This window comes from Microcebus murinus, chromosome 16 (assembly GCF_040939455.1).
Source record: "Microcebus murinus isolate Inina chromosome 16, M.murinus_Inina_mat1.0, whole genome shotgun sequence".
Lineage (NCBI taxonomy): Eukaryota > Metazoa > Chordata > Mammalia > Primates > Cheirogaleidae > Microcebus > Microcebus murinus.
This window is the reverse complement of record NC_134119.1, coordinates 45,621,506-45,635,943: the sequence shown is the minus strand read 5'-3', so window position 1 is coordinate 45,635,943 and position 14,438 is coordinate 45,621,506. Positions and strand designations below refer to the sequence as shown.

The 14,438-nt window shown below is 45.7% G+C and overlaps 1 long non-coding RNA gene across 1 annotated transcript; it reads left to right on the top strand.

Moving 5' to 3' along the window:
* The first annotated feature begins 5,628 nt into the window (after positions 1 to 5,628).
* On the top strand, positions 5,629 to 13,334 carry LOC142861062 (uncharacterized). Its single transcript, XR_012912421.1, has 4 exons — positions 5,629 to 6,009; positions 11,761 to 11,841; positions 12,615 to 12,726; positions 13,195 to 13,334. It is a non-coding gene; the product is annotated as an uncharacterized LOC142861062 (long non-coding RNA).
* The last annotated feature ends 1,104 nt before the right edge of the window (positions 13,335 to 14,438 follow it).

The window sequence follows — 14,438 nt, the reverse complement described above, 5'->3', positions numbered from 1 at the left end:
GAAAAGAGGGTCAGCCACTGTCCATAGTGAAGGATAGGCAAGTTTGGCCAACTGTCCCCTGCCCTAATTGCTAGCTTCTGATCCAGAAAAACCCATATATTAATATAATCTCTACTCCCTTTGGTGCAGTTAAGAAATATGGTTGACCTCTGATCATTTCAGAACAATTCCGTCCTGCTCAAATAAGCTCTCTCATTTCTCACCCACACCTGTTGCCTCTTCCTCTCTCCTCTTCCTGCCCTGGATGTACCCTGAAGTTCATCGGGCAGTCACTTTCTCAGTCCCTTTTCTCAGGAAGCTGTCGTGATGCTATCTGCGTTCCTAGAGGATGGGGTTTTTCCCAGACACATGTGCTAAGAATTGACTCTTTCTGGAATTTAGGACTGCTCCTGTTCCTCTCTGCATCTAACACCGCCCCCTTCCTCCTGCAGACACACCACCTCCCTGCAACTTCCTCCAAACTAGTTCCCAGTCTTGTGTTAATTATAATTTATAATGTAAATAAGAACAAAAAGGTGTTTCGTGCTCACAATGGGTGAGGCACCATTCGGAGCACATTACTCATTTCTTCTCACAAAACTCTAAGAGGTGGTAGTATTATTATCTCCATTTTACAGCTGACAAAACTGAGGTACAGGGAGGTTAACAAATTTAGCACAGAGAGCAGGGAGCAAGCACAAAGCAAGGATTTAAACCGACATACCAGTAGTGCCATCTCTGCTCAGGGCAGACTGCCTCCCCTCTACAGCAGAACAAAGGAGTCTCTTGACAAATTGGGTGGAAAATCAAAAGGAATTAGAGAGAGGGTATGATTAGATAATATTCTAAAAGTCCCACATCTTTGCATTGCATGAATCCAAAAGTGATCACTGAGAATTGTGGTTTGTCAGACAGCTTGCAGGTACCATGGTGCTTCTTGCAAGAGCCTGCCAGATCCGGCTTCACCTGCCTGACTGCACCGGCATCTCTCACCTCTACACTCCCCTGGCCACGGCTCCGGTCCAGCAGTGGCTGCACAACCCTTAGCCACAGGCCATTTGCACATCCCATTCTGATATCCCCTATTCCCCCAGTTAAATCCTACATGTGACCTCAGACTCCATTCAATTATCTCCTCCCTAGGAGTGCCGACCTGAGCTCCCTAACCAGGATGGAGCTCCTATAAATATTTGTTAAATGAATGAACGAATGAATGAATGAATCAAAGAATGGCCGGCCACTCATCTGTCTTCTGCATAGGATCCCAGGCTGATGGGCTGCTAGTGCCTTCAGTGTACTCACTGGAAACTTCAAAACAGGTGCCATGCAACACCCAGGCTTTCTCATCTTCTGCAACCTCCTGATTCCTTTGCCTGGCGTTCAGCTGTCTCACTGACAGCCTTGCCTCTTGGTGCTCTCGTGTGTATGATGATCTGGGATATGGGACCTATTGACCCATCCTAAACAAGGCCAAGTTGGAGACAACTACATTTGAAATGAGCATTTCCTGCTTGTCCTAGCCAAATTCAGTTCATTATCCACCTCTGTTTCATTTCCTTAATGCCAGAGAAATGCACTAAAGGCACTTGCTGTGTGTGACACTCCAGATGTTCTGTGGAGCCTACGAGGCAGGGGAAGGGGCTGTCGTGGCCATCATGAGGAGGAATCCATGTAGTCCTATCATTTCAGATTCAGCTTACAGTCACAGTAGCCATATGTAGGAATCAACACCAGCCTTTTAAGTTTATGCACAGCCCTGTCAGAGCCTAATGGACAATTACGGACTTCTTTTCCGAAACAAAACAACAAACAGGCAACCTTGCATACAATTTAAAAGTATTCACAGGCTTCCAGAAGCCCATCCATTAGAGGAAAGAGAGGGCCATAGTCTCAGGTTATCTCAAAAACAGATATAAATGAGTTGCCTGTTTTTAAGTGTTTAAAAATTGAGAAAATTCTATGACTAGGCCAAGGCTTACTACTGCTTAAGGTTGGTTAATAATACAATGGAATATTATTTAACATCAAAGGGGATTGAAATTCTGATACATGCTACAACATGGATGGACATTGAAAGCATTATACTAACTGATGCCACTTCCTGACGTCTTTCCATCCTCCAACCTTGAACCAATGTACAGTTTTACTAGACCGCATCTCTGCTTGACTGTGGGTGTGCAGACCATTGAAATATTCTCTCCAGAGCATTCCTAGTTAGTGCCAAAGCTGAACCAGCAGAAGGACTTATTTTTGACACAAGATTGCATATGTATCCCTTAGATCTTGTTTACCAAAAGATTTGGGTTTGATATGCTGACAGCTTTGACTGAAAATGGAACTGTAAACTGATAGTGGTTTCTTCAACTGGCCTTACCTGTCACAAAGGTTCACACGCTTCTTCCTGTGATTGCCAATAATCTCAAGCCATGCACAGCACACTTTCAGTCTTGCTGGCAACAGCTGTACGACTTCCAGGTCCCTAGAGGTATTTAGGAAATTGGTGGTAGGAGCTCTGTCTAAGCACTAATGATGAAGGAGTTGGAAAAGGTCGTTTGTCATTAAAAAGCTACAGACACTGCACCTTAAAGATCTTCCTAAATCATCTTAGGGTAGTTCTGGACCAAATCTTTTTTTTTTTTTTTTTTTTGAGATAGGGTCTTGCTCTGTTGCCCTGGGTAGAGTGCAGTGCCACCACCATAGCTCACTGCAGGCTCACACTCCTGGGCTCAAGCAATCCTCCTGCCTCAGCCTCCTGAATTGCTGGGACTACAGGCATACATTATCACGCCCACTAATTTTTTCTATTTTTGGTAAAGACAGGGTCTCACTCTTGCTCAGGCTGGTCTTGAACTCCTGACCTCAAGTGATCCTCCTGCCTTGATCTCCTACAGTGTGAATCATTTTTTAATTGGGGTAAAATATGCATAACATAAAATTTAACAGTTTAACCATCTCTAAGTGTATAGTTCAGTGACATTAAATACATTCACAATGTTGTGCAACCTTCACCACCATCCATCTCCAGCTATTTGTCATCATCCCAAACAGAAACTCTACCAATTAGACAGTAAGTCCCCATTCTCCCCTCCCCAGTCCCTGGTAACTCTATTATACCTTCTGTCTCTATGCATTTCTATGAATTTGCTTACTCTAGGTACCTCATGTAAATGAAATTATATAATATGTGTCCCTTTGTATCTGGCTTATTTCACTTATCAGAATGTTTTCAAGGTCCATCCATGTTGTAGCATGTATCAGAATTTCATTCCCTTTTGAGGTTGAATAATATTCCATTGTATGTACATATCCCATTTTTTCTATTTATGTACTTATTGATATTTGAGTTGTTTCCACTTTGGGGCTATTGTAAATAATGCTCCTATAAATATTAGTGTACGAGTATCTGTTTGAGTTCCTGATTTCAGTTCTCTTAGGTATATACCTAGAAGTAGAATTGCTGGATCACGTGGTAATTCTATCTTTAACTTTTTGAGGACTCACCAAATTGCCTTCCACAGCAGCTGCACCATTTTACATTTCCACCAAGGAGGCACAATTGTTCCAATTTCTCTGCACCCTTGCTAATGGACTGAAACATAAAGGATTCATACACATACACCAGGATCCATACACATATGCCACTGTGTCTTCAGCATGATATTCTATTTATCAAAACTCTCATTAGTTTAAAAAAGAAGAGTTCTCAGTCTTCAGGATGAGCCCAAATGTCTCCAAGAAAAGCCTATATTATAATTCACAATAGGGAATGAGAATCATGCTAACAAATGTCACCTTATTTTGGAAAGAGCTTAGATTGTATTATGAGTTAAAAACATATATCCTCTCATCATGGTCATCAAATTTGGATGATTTAATCTGGACATAAATGCTTTTAAATGAACTTTGCTTCAAAATGGAATGTCAAAATTGATGATGTACTACTTTTAATAAAACAATTTCTAATAGAGCCTTGTTTCAACACTGCTGCAGTCTTACTTGATTACTATCAAGGATCACATGTATGTGTTTACAAGAGCACATGAAATGTTTGCTATAAGCAAGGGTTAGCTGCCCAGTGCACATAGAGGGCAATACCATGGAACTCGCTTTTGAGAAAAGAAAAAAGCTTTATTGCAAGTCAATTGGCAAGGACACAGGGGAAAATGCTCAGCTCTGTCTCCCTGAGCTTTGGGCTGGGAGAAGTTTTATAGGCGAAGAGTAATGAGGCGTGATCTGATTGGATCATACAATGGGGGTGATGCCAGAGCTCAGTATGACTGGATGATGGATCCTGCCATGAGGTGCTAGCTTCTTAATTTGGTGTTCTTTGGTCCCAGCACTTAGGTTCTGCCCATGGTTGCATGCTTGGTTCATCTGAGCATGCTCAGGTTACATAGCTTGCAGTCAGGTGGTAACTGAAAAACAACTCAGAATTTTGTTGCATAAAAGTTGAACCAGATCGGCCTGGTTCCCAGGGGTTACACATTTAGAAAGTATCAGAGGTCTAAGCAGACATAAAAGTAAAATGCCCGAAAAAGAGCAGGTAGGGTTCAGTGTTCTGATTACATTAGCTAGCATTTTAGTGCTGAAAGGACTGCCTTAGTTAGGTGTCAAAATAGCTTTAATGACTGACCAGGTGAAGAAACAGCATATGATTGTCACAACTTGTATATTTGATTCCCTTTAGAAATGCTACAGGGACTTACAAACACTATCAGGTTTTAAGGTGGAAACTACATCAAGCTTATTCAAAGAACCTCTGGAAATCAATTAGGAAAAAACACCAATAGCCCAATATAAAACTAGCAAAGAGTATGAAAAAAGACAATTCACTTAAGAGTGTGAATGGCAGACTTCACCGACAATGAACTACTACAGAAACAAAGATAAATCACTATCTATATCAAACTGACAAAAGTAAGTTAAACATAATGTTTGATGCTGCAAAACTCTGCAGGAGAAATGCAATCTCAGGGCAGTTAGGGAAAAAAATAGTAAATGACCATGTAACTATGAAGTAAATAGGAGTGAACAATTTTTACGTAAGGGCAATTACTGCAGGGCACTTCTATTACTAAAACTTTAGAAACAATCTGCTTACCCGTAAGGAGATGGCTGAATAATTCATGATATATTCATGCACTAGAATATTATGTGGTCATTAAACTAACGTTTTAAAATTGTTTAATAGCTTGGGAAAATGCTTACCATATTATGAGTAAAGACGGCTACAGTATTTTACGTATTGTCTGATCTGATTTAAAAACAAATCTATAGAAATAGACTGGAAAGAAATGTATCAGATTTTTTATTTTGCTTTCTTTTACTGTGCACAATTCACAATTGCAAAGGTGTGGAATCAACCTAAGTGCCAATCAATTCATGAGTAGAGAAATGTATCAAATTCTAAACTGCACTAGGAGGAATGCCTAGGCCCGTGCACCCCCAACGCCCCGCCCACTGGGTGCACGCCCCGCCCCACAGCCCCACCTGCCGGCGCCAAGCAGGCGGGGCCACGCCCAGCTTGGACTCCTGGGTGCAAAGATCGCGGCTCAGGCTCCGTCATCCTCGCCGCCTATTGGCTGTCCTGGAGTCCGGCCCCGCCCCACCAAGGCCGCAGGGTGGTTCCTTCCGGGGCTCCTTGGAGACAGAGGGCGGAGCTGGAGCGCCGCGGTCACGTGGCGCGCGCCGCCGCTGCTTCCAGCAGTCTTCTAATTGGTCTGGAGAGGTCGCAGGGTAAAGGCGTCCGCCATTATCTCTGAGGCGGGGACCTGTGACCCCGTGTTTGTTTGATCTTCGGCGTCCTGGTCTTCGGCTGAGGGTCGGCGGACCCTAGGGTTGTGGGTTCACCCTGCTCCTGTGCACAGCAGCTGTCAGTCCCCCAACGTTCCCACTCGGCTGGGCAGCCGCACCCTCGGTCAGTCCGGCCGGCGGGAGCTGTCCGCGGGGCGCTCTGGGTTCCGAGAGCCGCTTAGCACCTGTCATCCGGGTCATGGGGGCCTCGGCGCCTAAGCGACGGAAGAGCAGCCGGTAGAGGGGCTCAGGCCCGGTCCCCGGGTGGGGAGAGGGCGGCCCAGTAGGGGTGTGGGCTCTTACATAGCCTCAGTCTCCTACGTGGTTTTTCTAATGTGCAGATTCCAGGGCTCTAAAATGCTGCAGAATAGGTTAAATAACAGGTTAACTTAAGCATATTTAGGGCAGCTTGGGGTTCAGTTCGAGAGTTTGAGTGTTAGCACATTACAAGTCTTTACCTGCCTTAAATTTGGGCAAATTATTTCAACTTTAAGATAAACTTTTTCTCACAAGTTTCGTTGGTGAGGACTAAACTCTGATCTTTTTCTTTTGCTAAAAAGTCCTTCCAAAGGAGGCCAGCTGGGTCAAGCTGACAAATGCTAAATTCCCACAAAGCAGCTTTTGTTAACCAAATAAAGCGGTAGTTTACTTCCCAACCTGATTCTGGTATGGTATTAACATCACCTAAAAGATAAGAAGCCCCTATCTTAACTCAAGCGTCCTAGCAAATGCCTATTCGTAAATTTAAAGCATCTTAAGGCATTCTTAAAGCATCCTAGCCAGCAGTAAATTTAAAATGTCCTCCGGTCTGGACCTCCCAGAGTGCTCACACCCTTATCTTAAAATAAGCAAATCCTTTCTGGTCTTCTAGATAAAAAGTCTAACTCTCTCAGCCAATTGCCAGCCAAGAAATCTTTAAACCCACCTATAACCTGTAAGCCCTCCCGCTTGGAGATGTTCCACCTTTTTGGGCCAAACCAATGCATGCCTCTCATGTATTGATTTGTGACTTTGCCTGTAACCCCTGTCTCTCTGAAAATGTATAAAACGGAACTGTAACCCAGCCACGGTGAGTCCACTTGCCCAAGGCCTCTTGGCAGTGGCTCCGGGTCATGGTCCTCAAATTTGGCTCAGGATAAATCTCTTTAAAATTATTTTGCAGAGTTTGGTTTTTTTCGTTGACATTGGTGATTTTTAAGATGTATGTATGTTTGTAACACCCTAATATGCTTAGATGAAAGATCTACGTGAAGACTTCTCCATTGCTCAGGTCAGACTCTGGGCTGTTCTGTATGTAGTTAGGCCACTCCTGGAAGATCCCAGGCAACCAGAATGCCCTTAGTTTATGGCTTCAAAAACACAGTCCTAATTCTTTTTTTTTTAATTCTCTTTTTTTTTATTATTTTTTTCCTGCATATATCCTTGGTACAGTCCTAATTCTTTAAAGAGGTTTTAATTGAAATAGCAAGATGTGCACACTGTATAAGAAATGAAGATTCAAGGAAAACAAAGTCCATGCATACATAGTAAGCCTATTGGAATGTATTTAAAAAAAAACTCATAAATTAATCACCTAAATGAGGTTGAAAATAGTGCAAAGTACCTTGAGCAGTGGTTGAGATGTTTGGGCTGCCTGTGATTGTTAATATTCTGCAAAGAGTTTGAACTTTGATATTCTGACTACCAATGAATCTCAAAGATTTGTTTCGTGTCACTCATATCACATAAAGTTCTGCCCCTTGTTTTCAAAACTGCACAATAATCCCTCCTATGGAAATATAATTTGTTTAAATAATCTCTTATTGGTGGACAATTTGGGCTTTCACTATTTTATTATCACAAAGAATGCTACGGAGAATTATCTTATATAAAGATTGTGGTATGTGTTAATATATGGTCACATGCATCTGTAGAATATACATAGATATGGAATTGCAGGGGCCAGGGCATGTGACTTTAAAATGTTGCTTGATCTTGGCCAAAGGAGTGCATGTTGCATTTGCTGAGGTCACAGTCAGCTTCTGATTTCCCTGTTCCTTCTGCTTTTCAGGCAGAACAGAACAGTGTCTGTTCTGCAGACACTGGTGTGAAATTGTTATGCTTGCTGCATTTGCTACCAGGCCCTCTAAGGGGGAGAGCTTAGACCAGATTTACTTTAGGAAACTAAGAATTAGAAACTGAATTAGAAAGCCAGCCCTCACTCCTGAAGGGAGATAAGGAGATCCCTCCTTCCCACAAGCTTCCATGTGTGAACTAAATTTCATACCTAACTCAACAAATTGATAGCCATGAACTCAGCTCCCTAAATTATAATAATAGTAGGTGACCTTACACTGAGCTTACAGTGAGTAGTCACTGTTTTGATCCTTATGCATGAATGTTTGTCCTCTCCAAAACTCATCTTGAAACTTAGTCCCCAGTGTGGCACTTGTAAGGTTTTTCGGCGGTGGCGAAAAGAAAAGAGACACAGAAAGAGAAAGAGTAGGGGGGGCCAAGCCACAAGGCTTTATTATACACTCGTGGACGAGGTTCTGGGGCCCCAAGAGCAGGGGCCCCGGAAGTCGCTGCAGTTTGAAGGGGCTGAGGCCTTTTATACCCTTTGGGCGGGGCTAGGGACTTGTGGCGGGAAGAGCTGGGATTCTCTATTGTGACCTTGGAAGGTCGTTGAGAAATAGGAGGGGCTGGAGGTATTGTGGAATCCAGGAGAGAATCCAGGTGGAGATCTGGGTGTGGTTCCTCTCAGTGGGGCCTGGCAGTTTGTCCTTGGCAGGTCAGGTCACTAAGCGTTTTCTTTTTCCATCTAGGAAGGGGAGGGGGCCCCTGCCACCAGCCTTACAGCACTATTGAGAGGTGGGGCCTGTAAGAGGTGATTGGGTCTTGAGGGCTCTGCCCTCATGAATGGGTTAATGAGTTATTGCCCAGAGAAAGGAGTGGGACTATTGGCTTTATAAGAAAAAGAAGAGAGACCTGAGCTAGCACGCGTAGCCCCCTCACCACATGATCCCCTGCTCTGCCTCTGGACCCTGCAGAGAGTCCCCAACAGCAAGAGGACTCTCACTAATATGGCCCCTTGACCTTGGACTTCTCAGCTTCCATAACCATAAGAAAGAAATTCCTTTTCTTTACAAGTTAAAAAACGTCACTTGCCCTCAGAAGAGTTTGTGCCAATCAACACTCCCCAGCAACTGAGCAGGAATGTTCCTTTTTCTGGATCCTGGCAACAGAGAAATGTTTTGGTCCATTATCACTAGGATAAGTGAAAAGTGATGATTCATATCAGTTGTGCCACTTTGCAAGTTTTAGAAAGGCCCATCAAACTGGCTTACATGTTAGAAGGGAGTTAATATTGGCTCCCTTAACCATAAGACTCCATAAGAGGATGGGCACATAAGCCTGAGTTGTATGCATGAGTCCTTTTCCAAATTTTCCACTTTACTAATCCTTTCACTGATTTATAGAAGCTTTTTATTATTAATTAATTAATTAGAGCCGAGGTCTCCTTCCCTTGCCCAGGCTCAAGTGCAGTGGCCCAATCATAGCTCAGTATATCCTTGAACTCAGGCTCAAGCAGTCTTCTAGACTCAGCCTTCAGAGTAGCTGGGATCACAGGTTTATACCTGTGACTACACTAATTCTTAGTTTTCAAAGCCCGGCTGGAAGCCCTTTAAATGGCTTTGTCCTGTGTAGCACGTATGTTCCCCAATTCGCCGACATCCTTCAGGATACTATGAACAACTTTCTTCACAAGCTTCCTTCCACCACCGATACCATGCCCAAGCCCAAACCAATTCCCGCCTGTCACATGGATGTGGCAGTGAGTGGTCACAGGATTTCTTCTGTTATCTAAATAGAGCTAGGCTGGGTACGGTGGCTCACGCCTGTAATCCTAGCACTCTGGGAGGCCAAGGTGGGCGGATTGCTCAAGGTCAGGAGTTTGAAACCAGCCTGAGCAAGAGCAAGACCCCGTCTCTACTATAAAATAGAAAGAAATTATAGAAAAAAAAAATTAGCCCAGCATGGTGGTGCATGCCTGTAGTCCCAGCTACTTGGGAGGCTGAGGCAGAAGGATTGCTTGAGCCCAGGAGTTTGAGGTTGCTGTGAGCTAGGCTGACGCCACAGCACTCACTCTAGCCTGGGCAACAAAGCGAGACTCTGTCTCAAAACAAAACAAAAAAAGACAAAAAAAGATAGAGCTGACATTGGGGTGAGGTGAGTGGCACACCTAAGGCGCGCAATTTTTTTTTTTTTTTTTTTGATACAGGGTCTCACTCTGTCACCTGGGCTAGAGGCAGTGGTGTCATCATAGCTCACTGCAACCTCACACTTCTGGGCTCCAGTGATCCTCCTGCCTCAGCCTCCCAAGTAGCTGGAACTATAGGTGCCTGCAACCATGCCTGACTAACTTTTTTCTATTTTTAGCAGAGACAGGTCTCACTCTTGCTCAGGCTGGTCTTGAACTCCTGAGCTTAAGTGATCCTCCTACCTTGGCCTCCCAAAGTGCTGGGATTACAGGTTTGAGCCACCATGCACAGCCTAAGGTACACAGCTAAAGGAGTTGTGCTAGTTCAGGTTTGTTTATGTGCTGACCCTGTGCCTGCATGGCCCTGAGACACCCTTAAATTTTGCACCCTAGGTCTCTCATCTCACCTAGTCCCAGCCACGTGTCTTAAGGACAAAGCAACCTTCTGCAGTTTTGTTTGCTCTTTACAAAGGAGAGACTGGGCCCTAATTTGGCAAGGTTGTAGGGGAGGCAGGGCTGGTGTTACAGATTGACCAAAGCAGCATCTAAATCTCTGATATTTCCCCAAAGACCCAATGGCTATGTGCTTTAAAAGCAGCTCCTACCAGTCGCTTCTTCTCAACCTGAGAGAATTAACTCATCTTCAAGTGTTTGTTGGGGAACTTAGTAGTATCCTCTAGTACTGTTGCCCTGTGAAGTCTCCGTTGCAGAGTCACACTCCTAAAGTAAACCCTTGCCATCTTGTCCCCAAGAAATGCATTAGGGGTTGGAGTAGGTTATATTGATGATTGATGGTCTCCATTCCTCACGTCACATGTGTATACCCCCTTTGCCAAGTATTTCCACTTTCCCTACAAGAGGCAGCATCCATGTCTACATCTGTTGACCATGAACTAGGTCAGGTGACTTGATGGGACCAACAGAATGCTCATTATTAAATGCTTATTATTATTATTATTTGAGGCAGGGTCTTACTCTGTTGCCTGGGCTAGAGTGCAGTGGTACCATCATAGCTCACTGTAGCCTCAAACTCTTGAGCTCATGTGATCCTCCTGCCTCAGCTTCCTGAGTAGCTGGGATTCAGGCATGTGCCACCATGCTTGGTTAACTGTTTCTATTTTTTTTTGTAGAGATGGGGTCTTGCTATATTGCTCAGGCTGGTCTTGAACTCCTGGTCTCAAACAGTCCTTGTGCCTCAGCCTCTAATTATGGTTGGATTGTGGTTGGATTATAGGCACAAACCACTGTGCCCATGTAAATGCTTATATTAAAAAGAGAAGCCTGGACAACATAGCAAGACCTCATGTCTACTAAGAGAAAAAAAGGGGGGTGGGGAAGCTGGGCACTCTATGTGCATGATCTCCATTAACCCTTAGAGCCTCCCTGGGAAGCCATTGCTAGTCTTAGCCCTATTTTATAAAATAGAAAATTGAAACCCAGGGAAGGCCAGTAACAGGGCCAAGATCACAGACTCTTATGCTGACTTCAGTTAACATGGTTCACACACATCTCTCAGCTTTGCTCGTTGTCCATTTCAACCCCCTCTGCTGCTTCCCTCATTTCTCTTTAGTCAAAATCCTCCAAGCCACTCTGCCTTCTCCTCCTCCCCTGCCCTATCAGGGCCTCACCCCTCCTCAGATCAATCCACCTCTGCCCTCTGCTCCTGCTGCCCACCCCTTCCCCTGCCAGAGTGGTGTTCATCAAACCCAAACCAAAGAAACCAACAGATCTCATTGTCACCCCTCCAGGACTTAGAAGGTGCAGTCAACTAAAGAGGGTGAAACACAGAGAAGAGGAATGGCCTTCTCTTCCCTTCTACACACCATAAGGTTTGTGGACTTGGGCCAGTATAAAACAATAACAACCAAAGAACCTGGAATTGGGTGTTGTTTGTGATCACTCCTCAGCACAATTGATTTTTTTAAACTTCTCAGGTAGAGGCCAGGCATGATGCCTCACGCCTGTAATCCTAGCTACACTCAAGAAGCAGGAGGATCGCTTGAGCCCAGGAGTTTGAGGTTGCTGTGAGCTGGGCTCATGCCAGGGTACTCAACCCAGGGTGACAGAGTGAGACTTTGTCTCAATAAATAAATAAAATAAATTTTTTTTTTTTTTTTTTTGAGACAGAGTCTCGCTTTGTTGCACAGGCTAGAGTGAGTGCCATGGCGTCAGCCTAGCTCACAGCAACCTCAAACTCCTGGGCTCGAGCAATCCTTCTGCCTCAGCCTCCCAAGTAGCTGGGACTACAGGCATGCGCCACCACGCCCGGCTAATTTTATATATATATATTAGTTGGCCAATTAATTTCTTTCTATTTATAGTAGAGACGGGGTCTTGCTCTTGCTCAGGCTGGTTTTGAACTCCTGACCTTGAGCAATCCACCCGCCTCGGCCTCCCAGAGTGCTAGGATTACAGGCTTGAGCCACCGCGCCCGGCCAATAAAATAAATTTTTGAGATAGAATAACTTAAACTTTACAAAAAGTTGCAAAAAACAAGAACCCAAGAGTTTAGTAGTGAGTAAACTCTTCACCTCGATCTGCCTTATAATTAATTTTCTAAACCAGATTTATAAATCTTATTCCCTCTCATTTGTTTTGACAGGCTTCGAATATAAACATCATAGATCACCTGGCCAGTACCTGCTCCATAGCCACTTGGTCTGGATGTGTAGGAAGGAGTGAGCCCTGCACACTTGTCTTTCTTGCCTTCCCAGGTGACCAGCAGTAGGCTAGGGCAGGCACACACCTGTCCCGCCTCTCCCTGTGGTCGGGGCATGGACAGGGTACACCTATCCGCCTTTGCGGCTGGTCAGGGAGGTCGCTAGGGCACGCCTCATACAGTTGGTAGGTGGGGACTCTGGACACAGCCCATCCTCCCCTCACCAGCCCTGCCCACGTGGGGTTCTGACCCAGACTCAAGGGGTGGGAAGTAGGACCGTCCCTGGGTCCTCTAGGTCCACGATGTCATCCTCCGTCCTTCACTTGCCTTCCCTTTTCGCACCTGGCTTTTCACTGGCCGTTCCCCTTGCCTGGAGATCCGCCCAGCTGTCCCAGGCTGTGCCTGCCTGCCCTTGAGTTTTTCCTCAAAATTGGCCTCCTCACAAGGGCTTCCCGGGTTCCTGTTTGAAATGACATTCCTTGGCCGCCCCGTCCCTGAGTTTGCTCCATCTCGTTCTGCACAGGCATCACCCATTGTCCTTATTCGTGGTGCTGTGGTCGCTCGGTGCCAGAACGTGACCCCTCGAAGCAAGGTCTGGATTACGTGTTTTGTTCCGTGGCAGGCGCTGGTGGGGAGCCGTGGGCGTCGGGCCTGGGGACAGACAGCATGCTGCACAGACATGGGCGCTGGGCCTGGGAACTGCATGCTGCACATACATGGGTGCAGGGGCCTGGGGACAGACAGCATGCTGCACAGATGCGAGCGCCGGGCCTGGGGACAGGCGGCCGAGTCCTCCAAGCGCTGGGCATCCTCCGCCAGCAGCGACCCTGGAGGTGATGCCCGGTGCCGCCATCCCAGCCCCAGTCTAGCGCAGGCGGCCCCTCAAGCTGCCCAGAGAGGTGGGAAGGCCCAAGTTGGACCCGCCCTCCTCTTCCTTCCCCTCCTTCCTCCTCCTCCTCCTCTTACTCCAAGGGACAAGAGAGAGAAAGACTGGGGTGGGGAGGACAGACACAAGCCTGCGCAGGGACAGCCATCCTCATTTTTAAAGGTTTTGTTCTGTGGCCCGGAATTCTGGCTGGAGGCACCAGCCCTCCAGCACGGAGACACAATGCTTTGCTCCCAAAGCCTAGCCTTCAGGACAGATCCTTTGGAGCTTCCTGCCGCGCAGTTCCTCCAGAGCAGAGACCCCGCACGACCAGGGGGTGGGGGTGGGGGTGGAGAGGCAAGAGGAGCCAGAGAGGAGTGCCAGTCCCGGGGAGCCCCGGAAGCCTGCATGTAAGTCCAGTTTCTCTGTCCTTGTCTCTATCATTGCTGAGCAGAAGGACAACCGAGCAAAATATGAATTTTACTCACTATTAAGGGTATGCACTGTTTTCAGCAGTTTTCCAACAAGGCAGCATGGCGACATTTAAAAATATTTTACGTCTTTCCTAAAGTGAAATACAGATTACAGCAGAATCAAGGTGGCTAAGATACAATAAAGAACTCGAAGTAGAGATTACACAAGTGAAGATACATGATTTTGGGTAAAAGTACAATGAGTACTAACCTCAAAAAGAATGTCAAGTGCATTTTTTTTCTGGTCCAAAACAAACAAAAAAAGGTGGTCACATCCTCCATTCTGAGTTCACTTCTCGAGGTCCCTGGGCCTGCTCCTAAGCTCAGGGGTGACCCAGTGGCCAGGAGGTGACAGCAAGGTTTGTTGGTTTCTTTGGTTTGGGTTTAATGAAGGCCACTCTGGCAGGGCAGAGGTAGGTTGATCTGGGC